The following is a 16,206-nucleotide window of genomic DNA, read 5'->3' as shown; positions in this document are numbered from 1 at the left end:
TAGGGTGTCTTCAGTGTGTAGACTGTCAGTATTGACCATGTATTTTTGAAGATCGACATGCAACGTATGGTAGTTTCCCTTTATCCAAGGGGAATAGGTTCCAAGACCCCCAAGGGATGCCTGAAACTGTGGGTAGTACCGAACCCTATACATGTATTTTCCTATACATACACACCTGTGACAAAGTTTAATTTATGAGGTAGGCACAGGAAGAGATTAGCAACAATAAAAATAAAATAGAACAATTATAACAATATACTGTAGCAGAAGTTATGTGAATGTGGTCTCTCCCACAATATCTTATTGTCCTGTGCCCACCCTTTTTGTGATGCTATGAGGTGATAAAATGCCTGCATGATGAGATGAAGTAGGTGAATGATGCAGGCACTGTGACCTAGCATCAGGTTACTGCTGACCTTATGGCCATATGTCAGAGGGAGGATCATCTGTTTCTGGACCGCAGTTGACCATGGGTAATTGAAATCACAAAAAACAAAGCTGTGGATAAGGGGGAGACCACTGTGTTTCTTTAGCTTCTACATGACAGAGAATGTATGGAAGGGTTTGGAATAGGTCATGGCTAAAAGGGAGGAGCAAGGGAGGGAAGGAATAGTCTCAGGTCAGGTTCCTGGAAAATATAACCCAAGGATAATTGCCCACTTTGATATTTCTTAGGGTGTAGAGGGTGGGTGAAGTGAGAAAACATGGCGGGATCTTATTTCCTGCCAGGCATCACTAATAGTATCTTCCAAAGGGCCTAGAAAAGGTTTTTATTTTTTTTAATGGCTTTATTAAGATGCAGTTGACATACCATTTACCCAGTAAGTGTACAATTCAGTTGTTTTTAATACCACCATCTAAGTTTAGAATATTGTCATCACCCCCAGAAGAAACCTCATACCCACTAGCAGTCATTCCCTATCACGCTTCTCCTCCCATTGCCCTAGGCAGCCACTAAATCTTTCTGGCTCTGTAGATTTGCCTCTTCTGGACAATTCATATAAATGAAATCATATAATACGTGGTCTTTTATGACTGACTTCTTCCTTAGCACAGTGTTTTCAAGCTTCATCCATGCTGTGGCATGATTCAGTATTTCATTTCTTTTTATTACTGAATAATATTCCATTGTATGGAAATGCTACATTTTGTTTATTCATTCATCAGGAGATGGGTATTTGGGTGGTTTCCACCATTTAGCTATTGTGAATAAAGTTGTTAAAAATATTCACGTGCTGGGCGCCTGGGTATTTCAGTCGGTGGAGCTTCTGACTCTTGATTTTGGCTCAGGTTATGATCGCATGGTTGTGAGATTGAGCCCTGCCTTGTGCTCCGTGCTGTGTGTAGAGCCTGCTTAAGATTCTCTCTCTCCCTTTCCCTCTGCCCCTCCCCTGCTTGCACTATCTTTCTCTCAAAAAAGAAATATTCATGTGCAAGTTTTTGCGTGGACCTATGTTTTCATTTCTCTTGGGTATATGCCTAGGAGTGAAATTGCTGGGTCATGTGGTAACTCTACGTTGAACCTTTTGACAGACTGCCAGACTGTTTTCCAAAGTGGCTGTAACATTTTACATTCTCATTAGCATGTTCCAGGGCTCTGTTTTCTCCATATTCTTATAAACACTTGTAATTATCTGTCTTGTTGATCATAGTCATACTAATGGGTGTGGGTATCTCACTGTGGCTTTGATTTGCATTTCCCTGATGGCTAATGATGTTGAACATCTTCTCATGTGCGTATTGGCCACTTGTATATGTTCCTTGGAGGAATACCTATTCAGATCCTTTACCTGTTAAAATTTTTTTTTGTCTTTTTATTATTGAGTTGTAAAGGTTCTTTGTATATCCTGGATACAAGTCCCTTGTCAGATATATGGTTTGCAAATATTTTCTACCATTGTGTGGATTGTTTTTTTTTCCACTTTCTTAATGGTGCCTTTGAAGCACAAAAGTCTTAAATTTTGATGAAGTCCCATTTATCTGTTTTATCTTTTGTTGCTTGTGTCTTGGTGACATATCTAACAAGGCTTTGCCTAACTCAGGGTCACTGTTATGCCCAGAAATCATGATCCCCAAATACCGCCAGGGAGCCAAGTCCGATGTAAAAGCAAAAGAGCCTTTATTCGACCTAGCTCGAGCTCAATCCCCTACCTGCACCGACACAGCGGTGAGATACTGGGGAGAGAGAGCCAGTTTCAAAAGGACAAAGGTTTTATTGGGGCCTAGGGGCAGTTGGTGAGGTAATGGCTATGGCCTCAGCCGATTGGCTGGGGAAGGGTCCTGGGGAAGGGTCCGAGTCCTGTTAGGCAGGTGAGGGGGTGGTTACTCAAGGGGAGGAGGTGTGGTCAAGGTGAAGGACACAGAACAAGATGGAGTCGGCCTGCGTAGGCCCGCCCTTTCAGTCACAAAGATTTACTCCTGTTTTTTCTAAGGGTTTTTATAGTGTAGATCTTACACGTAGGTCTATGATCCATTTTGAGTTAATTTTTGCTTTTTTGTATAGGAAAGGGGTGCAACTTCATTCTTTTGCATGTAGCTATCCAGTTGTCCCAGCACCATTTGTTGAAAAGACTAATCTCTCCCTATTGAATTAGTTTGAATCAATTAGTTGATTTTTTTAAGGCTACCTTTATATTAGACTTACTTAGGGAATATTAGAAATATACTCATGCCTCTGCCCCTCCTCAGTCCAAGTAAATCAAAATCTCTGAGCGTGAGGATCCCCAGGTGATTCTAATGCACAGTCAGGGCTGAGAACCATGGGCTTAGGGTGTGGTTCTCAAAACGTGCTCTTCATCCCAGCGGCATTGGCAAAAGCCAGAAACTTATTAGAAATGCAAATTCTCAGGCCCTCGTCCAGACTTGCTGGAATTAGAAACATCAAGAGTGAGGCCCAGCAATCTGTGTTTCAGCAAGGCCTGCAGGTGATTCTCCTGCACATTGAAGTTCAAGAACCCCTGGCTCTGACCGGAGTTTTAAGTGGCAGCAGGCTGCCTTCTGGCAGCAAACTTACTGTGAGTCATCTGCTCCTGTACTCACAGGGGGCCCAAAGGAGGCAGAGCCCACCATCTCTGCCTTAGGGTCCTCTGGGGCCCAGTGTCTCCTGCCATCATTGCTGTTCATATGAATCCTGTCGTAGACTCCGGGTCTAGAGTTCTTTCTCCTCTAGCAAGAAAGCAGGATGCAGGATTAAAACGTGAGAGATGGCTGATGTCTGGGAAAAGACAAGTGCCTGGATTAAGGGTCCTTGCTCCATTTTTATGAGGACCAGAAGGCTTACAAACATGGTGATGGAGGTGCACAAAGTGATTATGAAACTGTGAACATTAACTCATGGACGTGTGGGAAAGGGAGTCTTGAAGATATTTGGGGTTGGGGGTTAATACAAAACAAAATCCTGGTGCTGGGCGGTCTGTTGAAAAGTTGTTTACAGCAGACGTGAGGCACCACTTCTGTTTACCTAAACTGGTCTAGGGGACAAGAAAGAGCAGTAACCTCAGGGTTAACCAGGCACCTTTCTTTTGTTAATTAGCTCCACTCTGGGCAACTGTGGCCTATGGTCCTATTTACCTGTTTACCTAACTTGGTCCTTCCTTCCTGTGAAAGCAGCTTTCTGCGTTTGTACTAAGTTGGGGGGCATATCCGCCCTGAATACCCAACCTTATTTACCTCATATACCTTTGTATTGGGGCCTTTGCCTTCCCTCTCTATCCTGGAGCCTTGGCTCCGCCCTCACTATACTGGGGCCTTTGCCCCGCCCTCTGTATAGTGGGGACTTTGCCCCACCCTCTCTATACCTATTTACTTAATCTTCTTTAACCAAACTTGAGCATCCTATGGCTTCATAGTTTTTTATGCCTTGTTAACCCACCAGTGCAGGCTCAGGGAATTCCTAAGCTTATTCTCCACAGAATCCTTCTCTTCCTAGGCTGAAAGGCCTGTCTGCAGAAACAGCCTTTGCTCAGCTCTTACTGACTTCATTATGGGGCTGGTGACTGTAATGAAAATAAGGCACAGTCCTTGTGCTCAAGGGACTTCTATGACCAGTGTTCCTGAACTCACTGATCTGCCCAACATGCCCCACTTCTCACAAATGGGCTATTTAATTCCTACCTCAAAATCTGAAGCAGGCTCCAGGCTCCGAGCTGTCAGTGCAGAGCCGGATATGGGGCTTGAACCCACGAACTGCAAGGTCATGACCTGAACCGAAGTCGGGCCCTTAACTGACTGACACACCCAGGTGCCGCCAAGATGATTCATTCTTATATATGAGCTGTCAGTGCAGAGCCGGATATGGGGCTTGAACCCACGAACTGCAAGGTCATGACCTGAACCGAAGTCGGGCCCTTAACTGACTGACACACCCAGGTGCCGCCAAGATGATTCATTATTATATTCTTCCTTATAGTAGCAAGAGATGGCTGCAGCAGTCCCAGATCTTGTATCTTTTCAGCTTCATCCCCCATGGAGAGGCATGAAAATCTCTTCTTTTAGGGTCGTTGTAAATCTGATTGGGTCATGTGTTCATACCTGGACCAACCTCTGCAGGTACAGTGGGGATTTGATGCACTGATAGCGTTGTGCCTGGGTCTTATGCTCAACCTTTGGAATTGGAAGTGGGTAGGGCTCCACATTGACCCTAAACAGAAAATGGAGAAGCGGTGTGGTTAATATAAAATAAACACCTGGGTTTTGTCCTCAGTTCCTGGCATAGAATGCTTAAGACTCTTGGAATTTAGTCTTTTGTATGCTGATGAGATGATTCCAGGCAGGGGTTCCTAGATAGCTTCAGGATGGGGGCAGGTTACCAGAAAGACCCAGCCATGATTATAGGGTTAGAACTTTCAGCCCCACCGCCAAACTCTATGTAGGGGAAGAAGAGGCTGTTGATGGAGTTCATTCACCAGCAGCCAATGATTTAATCGCCTGTGCTTCCATAATGAAATCTCTATTAAAACTCCCTAAATGATGGAGTTCAAAGAGCTACTAGGTTTGGTGAACACATCCAGGTGCTAGAGGGTGGTGTACCCAGAGAGAGCATGGAAACACCATGCAGCCCCCAGTCTTACCCCATGTATCCCTTCCATTTGGTTGTTCCTGAATTGTGTTCTTATAATAAACCAGTAATACTAAGTATGGTGATCTCCAGAATTCTGTGAGTTGTTCTAGCAAATTACTGAACGTGAGGGGGAGATAGCCAGACAGTCAGAAGTTTGGGTGGCAACCTGGGCCTTGTGACTGGTGTATGAAGTGCGGTCAATCTTGTGGGACTGAGCCTGTGGGATCTGCACGAATTCTGGGTAGTGTCAGAATTGAATTGTTGAATGCCCACTTGGCATTAGAGAATCAGAGAACTGGTGTTGAAAAAGATACCACATATTTGGTGTCAAGGGAAAAAACCCTCAGGTGGATTCCTAGAAACAGGGTCAATGGAGACTGGTGTTTAAAAAGCACAATCCCATTATATTCTTCCTCCCAGGTTGGATTCCAGATCTGCTTCTGCTGAGGGACTGGTGAATCCCATGGGCATCACACTCTGATAGGACACCATCTTCTTTCTAGTCCTGGGCACCACAGCTCAGCAGGGAAGTGGTTCAGAATTTGATAGAGTAAAAGTTAAAATCTGCAGTGGACTGGGGGGAGTATAAATGGATATAACTTTTCTTGTAGCTAGTTTGGCACTATGTGTTGACTTAAAAATATTTGTACACTTTGGCCTAGGAATCTTTTTTTTTTTTTTGAGAGAGCAGGGGGGCATAGGGTGAGGAGGAGAGAGAGAATCTTAAGCAGGCTCCACACTCAGCGTGGAGCCTGATGTGGGGCTTGAACTCACCACCGAGAGATCATGACCTGAGCTGAAATCAGGAGTCTGATCCTCAACTGACTAACCAAGCCACCCAGGAGCCCCTGGCCTAGTCATCTTAGTTTGGGAATTTTTCCTGGTGAATGATCTGATGTATGTGTTAAGCTTTAGGTAAAGCATTATCTATCAAACATTATTTATGTTAGGAAAAAAAATAACCATGAAAAAAATGTCCAAAATTGTGGGATTGATTAAATAAATTTCAGCATATGAGCATATCCTTTGGATGGAATATTATATAACCACTAAAAATTATAAGTAATTTAAATCCATGAGCAAATGATAAATGTTAAATAGCATATTCACTTATTAGATAATATCATCTGAATTATATCAGCCAGGCTTTAATAAAAAAGATTGGAAGCACGTACACTAATATGATAACAATAACTTGGTTAGTAGAATAATTGGTGTTTAAATTCTTTGTATTTTCCTTTTCTTTGGTATTCTTAATTTGTCTATAAGGATGCTGTCACTGTGTCTGATTTCCAAGGTAAGACCCAGAAGGGCAAGAAATAGAGTGTTTCTTTTATAATCAGAAAAAAGTTAAAACAGTTCCTCAGCAGTGCCTTCCACATATGTTGACTTTTAGACTCTGCTCTTTGGAGCTGTTGTGGAGGCAAGGGAATGAGAGTTTATGGGCTACATTGATTTCAGACTGCTTTCTTGCTTGTAACTTAGCCACATGAGATGAGTCCTTTAGGGAGGTGTCAGTAGGAGGTACAAATCAAAGGCTGGGACAATAGGGACAAGGCCTGTCTGCTCTGGAGGAGGGTTCGTTCAGGGAAGGAGGAGGGCAGAGGACTGGCAATTCTCCTAGATAGGCTCAGCGGGGATGAAGGGCCCCATGTGTCTTCCAAGTCTGGGGGATGTACACTTTTACCGTTTGGGCAATTGAAGCTAAATCACTACCGAGGACAATGGAAACTTGAGAGGTTTTTCTGAGATGGTTATATGTAACCTCCAGCTTTTTTGGAAGGCCTGTCTCTTGGAAGACCAAGGCCAGCTGAGGGTGAGCTTGGGGAAGTGCATCTCTGCATTTCCTCTTTTCCCTGCCCTCTCTCAGTGAATGCTCAGTACTTCTTGTCTTTGGGATCCCACTGTGCTCCCTCTGCTCTGTTACTCTTCTGGCTTTCTTTGGGTCTGACAGCTTCAGCAGTTCCCCAGGCCCTGTGTCTGTTTCTCCAGGCAAACTTACATGTCGACCGTTAGTAGTTCTGATCTTTGCCAATCTGGCAAACACCAACGGTGGTTCTGGGAAAACCTGCACATACACTGTAGTCCCTTCCCAGATAGTGCTTGTATTTGCATTGAAGTCATGGCCCAATGTCCAGTGACAGACAGGGACAACGAGAGAGACCTCCCAGTGCCCCAGTTCCCTTTTCTTGGTGCTGCACACCAGCCCTGACTGTTCCTGTGTTACTTAGCCTATTGTAAGGATGGAGCACTACTTCCCAGAGAAATCAGCCCCATCTGTGGGATTCCAGGCTCTTCTGGACAATCTGACATTACTTCTGGAGAACTACAGATGTGCTTCTCCTCCCCACCCCCCCTTTAACTTTTTAAAGTACATAATGCTTTTGAATAGGTTTAACTTCAAAAGTTACAAAAGCATGGATAGTAAAAGTCTCTGGCTCTCCTCTGTTCCTCATCTGCCCACTTTTTCACGCCTTCCTCATCAAAGAGGATGCAGGGATAGAGCCAGGCTTTCCAGATGGCTGCCCAGTGGTCTCAACTTCACTTTCCCCGCTGATTTGAGAGGATATCATCATGTCCCATATATGTTTCAATCTGTTCCTGGGCTTTGTATTCTGTTCCGCTGTCTATCTATATGCCAACACCACTGAGAACTGAGGACAGGTAGCAGCTTTCCAAGCCCAGGGGAAGGATGTAGGCTTTCTCTTCCTTGCCCTGTTCTTTAGTTCTTATTTCAGGCTTAATGCTGATACTAGTAATAATATTCTTCATAGTGAGGTCTGAGGTAAATACTGTTCTCCCCATTTTATGGATAAAGAAAATGAGGAACAGAGGGGTTGAAGTCACTTGCTCAAGGCCACATAGCTGGTAGGTAAAAGTGTTATGCCCAGAATTCGTGATCCCCAAAGACCACCAGGGAGCCGAGTCTGATGCAATAGCAAAAGAGCCTTTATTCGAGCTAGCTCAAGCTCAATCCCCTACCTGCACCGACGGAGCGGTGAGAGATACCGGGGAGAGAGAGCCAGTTTCAAAAGGACAAAGGTTTTATTGGGGCCTAGGGGCAGTTGGTGAGGTAATGGCTGTGGCCTCAGCCGATTGGCTGGGGAAGGGTCCTGGGTAAGGGTCCGAGTCCTGTTAGGCAGGTGAGGGGGGGGGGGTTACTCAAGGGGAGGAGGTGTGGTCAAGGTGAAGGACACAGAACAAGATGGAGTCGGCCTGCGTAGGCCCGCCCTTTCAAAAGAGCATTAGGAGTCCTGAGAGAGACATCTACCTACCATACTATGTATACCCTTTTGCAGATTTTATTATTATAATAAATGCTAATAACTACTATTTATTGAGAGCTATCTCTAGGCATTGTGCTAAGTGCTTTGAGTTCTGTGCATATAGTATCTCATTTAACTGAATCTCTGTAATAACTCCAGAAGGTAGATATGACCACCAGATATGTATACATGGAAAATTGAGGCCCAGAGGGTTTATCTAAACTACAGAAGAGCACCTGGCTAGTATTTGTTGCTCTGAAGACCACATTCTTCACAATGATGCTTTACTGACTCTGGATTTTCACATTCATAATTTAGTATTCTTTTTTTTTTTTTTCTTAAGTTTATTAATTTTTTGAGACAGAGAGATGGAGACACAGCATGACTGGGGGAGGAACAGAGAGAGAGGGAGACAGAATCTGAAGCAGGCTCCAGGTTCTGAGCAGTCAGCACAGAGCCGGATGTGGGGCTCTCATTCCTTCAATATCACTTCCTTTGTCAGTCACCAGGCCTCAGGCAGTTTCTGAAGGCACAGAGGCAGAGGTGTACAAGTGTGAGACATTCTTATAGCTCTCTTCTCTGAGCTCCTGAGGTGGGTCCACTCTCCTCATATTTTTGGACACTATTTTACTTTCCTAGGCTATGAAGCTCTCTCAACCCATAAACTCTCAGTCCAGGGTCTTTGTGTTCTAAGGTAATCAACAAATGTATTGATGTTGAGAAGGCTGATATGGAAATCCATATTAGGTTGAAAGAAGAAGTGAGTCAGCTAATGGAGGATCTTAAAATCCCCAACAGTGAAGTTCAGATCTGATGGTACAAATAGCGGGGAGCCTTAGAAGATTCTGGAGTGAAGAAACAAGACACAAAAATGCTTTTTAAGGAAAAGTAGTCATGGATCGTAAGCACTGTGTATAATCCCTGCGAAGAAAGGAAAGAACCAGGACAGCTAGACCCAGTTAACCTTTGATCTTCAGGGCACTTTGCTTTGCCCATCTGATCTAAACATATATTGTCTGAATGTCCCAATATCCTATTATTTTCCTCTATGGATCTGACGGTCTTTGTGTTCTGACTCTAGGAGGACAGGGCAGGGCTTTTTGTTTTAGACCAATTTCTATCCCAAAGACTGGGAAGAACCTTGGGCAGACTACAGAACCCTTAACTCAGATGACAGTATCCTTCGCAGTCTGGTGCCTGCCTTATCTATCTGGCCATAATCTGCCCCCGCTTTTTTTTTTTTTTTTTTTTTTTTTCTGTGCCAGCATCCACATTGAGCACTGTTAGTACTCAAATGTGCCATGCCCCCATTTTGCTCCTAGGCAGTTCCCTGGTGTAGTTTTTGTCCCTTCTTGTATAACCCCTCCTCTTCCTTAAGGCTTGGCCAAGATGCCACCTCCTTTAGGAAGCCTCCTTGGGCCCAGTAGGGTGGGTTGGGTGCTCCTTCTGTGTCTCTCCACTGCGTCCTGCCATTTCCCAGTCACTTCTGCTGCCTCTGTCAAATAATTCCCTTGTTCCCCTGGATTCAGAGCTTCTAATGGGAAAGGGCCGCATCTCAGTTGTCCCTGGGCCTGGCACACAGCAGCTGTACAGAAAGTCTTGGCACATGAATAATGAAGGAACATTGCCACGGGCCAGCTGTCCCCATCTGTTGCACCAACTGACTGGTTGGTGGCTCTTAGCTCCATTAATCTCTTTCTTGTCATCCCAACAGGAAAACCTTTGCTCCCAACTCAGGGGCAAAGGAACTCTTTCCTTCCCAGGGAGACTTCTCTTTCTGGATTTCTGACCTCATGAGCTCCTAAGTCTGGCTTTCCAAGAGGCCCCTTCTCCCCAGCACCACCACCAGTACCCCTCACAGCCTCCTTTCCATGGGCCAGAAGATCAAAAAGCAATACTTTCATTGGGCATGTGACTTCCTGATGGTCCTAGGCTGTTCTGAAAAGACTCTCTTTGATCAAACCTGAGTCAGGCTCCTCTGAGCTCTCCTCTTGTCTAAGCCTTGACCTTGGGCTGTGTCCTTGGCCTAGTTAATCCAGTTTTAACAAGAATCCTGCTGAGTCAGTTTATCAAAAATCCCCCTACCCTTGGTGTGTGATCACCCTCAATATCTGATCAAACTCTTCATCCCCCCTCTTTGATATCTGATCACCCTGGCCTGCCTTCAAGAATTCCCCTCAGCCATGATATTTCCTCTTAGTGATCTTCTACCCACTGCCCCCTGACTCTGCTGCTTTGCTATAAATCCCCATTTGTCCTTGTGCTTGGTATTGAGCCCCGTCTCTCCCCCCTATGGCAAAACCCCTGGCAGTGGTCCCTCTTGAGTAAAGTGTTCCTTACTGTCTTTAACAAATGTCATGAATCAATTTTCCTCAAAGGCAACCTCACCCCACTGTGACTTTGTAAACCTTTGTCTTGAGCCTTTGTCTTCCCAGGCACCAAAAGTCACTCCTCTCTGGTGCCCACTGCCTTTCACTCCTCCTCCTTCTCCTCCTAATAGCACCTCAGACTTTATTCTCCCTCTGCATTAATTATTCCTTTCTTTAACCTCTGTGATCTCTCAGCATTTGGCTTTCCTCCCCTTTTATCTTCTCCCCAAGCTGGTACCTGTCTATCCACTTCTTAAATACAGATTTTCCCAAATTTGTGTTTTTAACCCTCTATTTTCCCCAAGACCTCAAAATGAATATTGTCTGAGGACAGTTGGAGCATCTTAGAAAATGCTCACAGGTTATCTGGGAGTCCAAACACAGGAGGTGTTATCAGCACAGGCTGTGCCCCCAACGTCAGGATCCCTCATCCCTTGGGGTGGTAGGCTGGTCTCAGGTGTCTCTCAGAGGGCATCTGAATGAATGGAGGGGAGTCTGCCATAAGCCTACAGTCTTGCCATGAGCCGATCCACCACTTGTGCCACTCTGGATATCCACTTGGGTAGCCAGTTACAGGGACCACCACCTCCCATTGAAGATTAAAGCCCAAGCAGCAGTGAGAGAAGCTGGTATTCCACTTGCCCAGGTTACAGCTTGAGGAGTTAGTGTTCCAGGAGCCCAAGAAATAGGGCTTGCAATCCAAGGTGTACAACGCCAAATATCTTCACATATGCTGGATAATTATTTTTGCAGCTTCTACACCCTTTTGGTGATATCCAAGCCAGCTGTAAGCTGATTGTTCTAATAGTTCATGTATATTTTGAAAATCTACATATCATCATCAATTTGAAATCCTTGGCATGAAAAATTTGATTGAATTTGAAATTTGTTTACATTAGCACAAAAATGTCACTATTAGTTGTCAATGAAGGGAGAGTTACTAGATTTATTCCAACACAATTTTTGAATGTAGATTTTTGAATGATTACAAAAATGATTTAAAAATTTGTATTGCTTCCTTATGGAAACAAAGTTTTTTGTTGATGGCTATCATCGAACATTTGAAGAGATTATTATTAAAAAGTGTTATTTCAGGGGCGCCTGGGTGGCTCAGTCGGTTAGGCGTCCGACTTCGGCTCAGGTCACGATCTCACGGTCCGTGAGTTCGAGCCCCGCATCGGGCTCTGGGCTGATGGCTCGGAGCCTGGAGCCTGCTTCCGATTCTGTGTCTCCCTCTCTCTCTGCCCCTTCCCCATTCATGCTCTGTCTCTGTCTCAAAAATAAATAAAAACGTTAAAAAAAAAAATTAAAAAAAAGTGTTATTTCAGAGTTAAATGTCACAATTTCCAAACTGTTACCCCAAGAGAATGGGAAGAGATTATGAAAAATTTGTTCATTGGCACAGATTTGAGTGTTTCACTTAAACACTTGAGAACATTTTATTTGGAAATTTTACATAAATTCAATATTTCATACCTTTCTGAAACTTGTATTTTATTTTATATTATACAATATACAAAGTATAATGACTTTTTCCCCATTAAAGTCTAAATTTCCTTCAGTTTACTCCAGGGTGTGATATAAATGCTATCATTTTCTCTGTATGTTCTCACATGAAAAAATGTTGGGAATTTTTATTTTATTTTATTTAAAAAATTTTTAATGTTTATTTTTGAGAGTGGGAGAGACAGAGAGTGAGTGGGGGAGGGACAGAGAGAGAGAGAGAGAGAGAGGGACCCAGAATCCAAAGTAGGCACCAGACTCCGAGCTGTTAGCACAGAGCCTGATGTGGGGCTTGAACCCATGAACTTTGAGATCATGACCTAAGCCGAAGTCAGACGCTCAACCAATTGAGCCACCCAGGTACCCCAGTGTTGGGAATTTTTAAAAACAACTTTATTGAAGTGTAATTTACATGTTAAGCTACTCACCCATTTTAAGTGTACAACCCAATGAGTTTTAGTAAATTTGCTGAGTTGTACAATCATTGGCATCCATTTTTAGAACATTTTTCTCATCCCAATAAGATGGGATGCTAGTTTTGAAGGATGGTGAGAGGGACCAAAAGGCATTCCTTGGGAGGACAGACCTTTGGGTCCTGGGTGCCAGTGGACAAGTGTGAAGGTGTCAAATTCCTAGGAGAAGTGTCCCCAAAGGGGGACAGGGAAGACCAAGAAAATGGCTGTTGTTCTGGGGGTGGGGGTGGGTGGGGATGGTTTGTGGCTCAGCTGAAATACCACAGCCTCCAGGGAGGTATTTCCAGCTCACATGGCAGACTGCTCCTTGCTTTCCCAGACTCCAGTGTTCATCTTTCACAGCAGAACAATTACTGGTGGATTTTTGGTTCATAGATCTGCTGTCCCCGCTGGACTGTGAGTCCCCTCCCCCACTTTGTTTCCACTAAGATAACTTAGCCCCATATATGGCAAAGAGCCTCACAGTCAATGTTTTCCCAATGAATAAGTGATTTCCAGCTCTTTATCCTCCCCTCCAAGGTTGCGGGAGCTGAGCAGAGGCACAGGGACAACAGTGACCAGAGCAGAATCAGGCTGTTTCAGTGCCTGGGATGATAGGGAGTGTGCACGCTGGGCCCTGCAGCCCCGGGCTCTTGTCTGGCTCTGCTTCTGACCATTTGTCTCTCTGTGCTGTCATTTGCACCTTTCAGTTGTCCCATCCTAACAAGTGAGGCTGCCAGGTGCCATGCTGTCTCAGTTGACTTCCAGCTATAAAGCCCCATGATAGAAATGGTGCATCTTTCCCCCAGTGTCTAATGGAACTGCCTGCATTCGAAGGGGCAATTTCTGGGCAGTTGCAGAGAGAGAACTACAGGGGCTCTGGCCCCTGGCTCTGCCTGGGGACTTGGTGTCAGAGCATTTGCCCAGACTGCTGCAGACATCCCCAGATATCAGTGACAGCAGCAAGCAGATAAATTGCCTTTGCCACCTCAAGAAGCAGGTAAACTGGCAGGATGGCATCTTTGGGTGTAAGAAAAATGAAGAGATGTAAACCAAGCACTTCACGTTGTTTTTGAGTGCACTTAACAGTTGCCCAGACCTGCAACTCCCTTTTAAAAGCCGAATTCCTTTACTAATAATAGAGCTCCATTATTCTTTATCACTAGACTCTCAACTCTGCTCCATATTTCCCCTTGGTGTTCTCCTGCTCACTAACCCATTTATCCTCCCTTATAAACCCACACTTAAAGTTGACATAAAATACAGCCGTGACACCATGGGAAAACTTTCTGGTGGTGGCCTGAGCCGGCAAAGTGGTTGTGGCTGTGACAGAGAACCCTCCCTAAATGATGCTTGTTCTCAGGTGCCTCAAGTGGGTTTCTGGGTTAGAAGTGGGAGCTGCTGCTTGGCACTGAGTGGAAGGAATTTGAGGGTTTCCGGTGTCTTCTCTGAGCTCCAGTGCTGACGCCTTGGTGTTGGGACAGCAGAGGCAGCCCTGAGGGGAGGCAGTCAGTGTCCTCCATCCCCCCAACTCCCTGGGCATTACTGGACCAGTCTGGGCTTCCCGGGACTGATCAGACCTGACTATGGTTTTCCTGTCTGATCATGTTGTTAATTAACATCACAAATCTTCGCAGCTGGTGGCTGCCTTTTGCATCTCATCCCCCTCCTCCTCCCTTCTCCACACCAATTAGTGCAAAAGCAGGGAGCAAATCTTCAAGCATTGATTTGCCTTTGTAGTAATGATTATTTTGGGAACAACCCAACCCCCTCCAAGCAGACAAACTCCCCCCACACCCTGAGCTTGAACCACATGCTTCCTTCCTCATAGATTTTTGGCTTTGCTAGGCCAGGACAGAGAACCCAATTATTGAAGAGAATAACACCACATTTGTCTCCTCTGGGTTTAAAAGACAAAAGGGATTGTAAGGAGAGAAGGGGAGAGAACACCTCCAGAGGATGTGACTCATTTAAAGGTGTTGGCTAGTCTTTTCAAAAAGTCAGCTCCGTGAAGGTGGAAACCTAGTCTAGCCAAACGTCAAATGGAACGGACGTGAAAAAGCCTTCACTAACACCTCTATTTACGGACTGGTTCCTGCCTCAGACAGCTCAGCCCTTTACTGGTACATGAAACCCTCAGTGGTCAGGGACCAATGTGCGTCTGTGCCACGGGAATTGTGTGTGGCCCCAGCTTAGAGAGGAATCCAAGGACGGAGGGGCGGTGCCCCTCCAATGGTCCAGGAACAGCTGGGTCTTGAACGCCGTCTCTGGGTCCACATTGGGCACCTGCCAATAGACCTCGGTAGCTAGTTAATCCCCCTAGTGAGACTGTATGGTCACACGGCAAAAGAAAAGGAGTATTTGGCCTTGTGCTCACTAGGCAGTGTTTTGAAGAATAGACAGCGCATAGTGTGTTCGAGGGGACTTCATCTATTGTGTCTTTTTACCTTCCTAGTGTTCCCTTGCACCCTTGGGGGATCATCTCCTTGTTTCTCCCTGACTCTCATTTCTTCTCCTAAACACCCTGTTCTCTCCTGTATGGGGGATTGTGAGGGCCTGGGTGCTGTGTGGCAACATAGAGTAATCAATTAGCAATGTCTCCCAGGGCGGGGGTGAGGGCTGCCAAGCAAGCTATGTATTTACCATCCCCATCCTTTTCGGTTTTTAAATTTTTAAAAAAATTTTTTTGAATAATTTTTTTAAATGTTTATTTTTGAGAGAGAGACACACAGAATGTGAGTGGAGGAGCGGCAGAGAGAGAGAGGGAGACACAGAATCTGAAGCAGGCTCCAGGCTCTGAGCTGTCAGCACAGAGCCCAATGCGGGGCTTGAACCCATGAACTGCAAGGTCATGACCTGAGCCGAAGTCAGATGCTTAACTGACTGAGATGCCCAGGTGCCCCATGTTTTTTAATTTTTAATTGTGATAAAGTACATGTAACAAAATCTATTATATTAACCATGTTTAAATAAGTGTAGAGTTCAGTCGTGTTAAGTGTATTCACACTGTTGTGCAGTCCTTTCTAGAACTTTTTCTCTTGCAAAACTGAAACTGTGTCTATTAAATAACTCTGTTTCTGCCTTCTCCACCAGCCCCTGGTAACCACCATTCTACTTTCTTTTTCTACAAGGTTGCTACTCTAGACAAGTGGAATCATATGGTATTTGTCTTTTTTTTTTTTGTCTAGCTTATTTTACTTCCTGTAATATTGTCAAGTTTCATCCGTGTTACGACTTGTGTTAGAATTTCCTTCCTTCTTAAGGCTTAATAATATTCCATTCTATGTATATGCTACATTTGTTTATCTGCTCATCTGTCAATGGATTACTTCCACCTTTTGGCTATTGTGAATAATGTTGCTATGAACATGGGTGTACAAATATCTGATCCTTTAAAAAATTTTTTTCCCAACAATTAAATGATATAAATTAGCGGTTTCCAGCTTTGGTTACATTTGGTTATCTGTAGATCTTTTAAAAAATACTGTTCTTTGAACCATTACCCTAATTAAATCAAATATCTAGGTATAGAGTGCATAGATCAAAAACCAAAGGTA

The 16,206-nt window shown here is 44.5% G+C and overlaps 1 long non-coding RNA gene across 2 annotated transcripts in view; it reads left to right on the top strand.

Annotated features, from left to right (window-relative positions):
- LOC144617061 (uncharacterized) overlaps positions 1-16,206 on the top strand; it is a 325,321-nt gene that overhangs the window by 72 nt on the left and 309,043 nt on the right. The window lies entirely within an intron of this gene.

The sequence above is a fragment of the Panthera onca genome, chromosome C1, assembly GCF_046562875.1.
Source record: "Panthera onca isolate mPanOnc1 chromosome C1, mPanOnc1 haplotype 2, whole genome shotgun sequence".
Lineage (NCBI taxonomy): Eukaryota > Metazoa > Chordata > Mammalia > Carnivora > Felidae > Panthera > Panthera onca.
The sequence above is the reverse complement of the archived record's forward strand: the minus strand, read 5'-3'. Positions and strand labels throughout refer to the sequence as shown.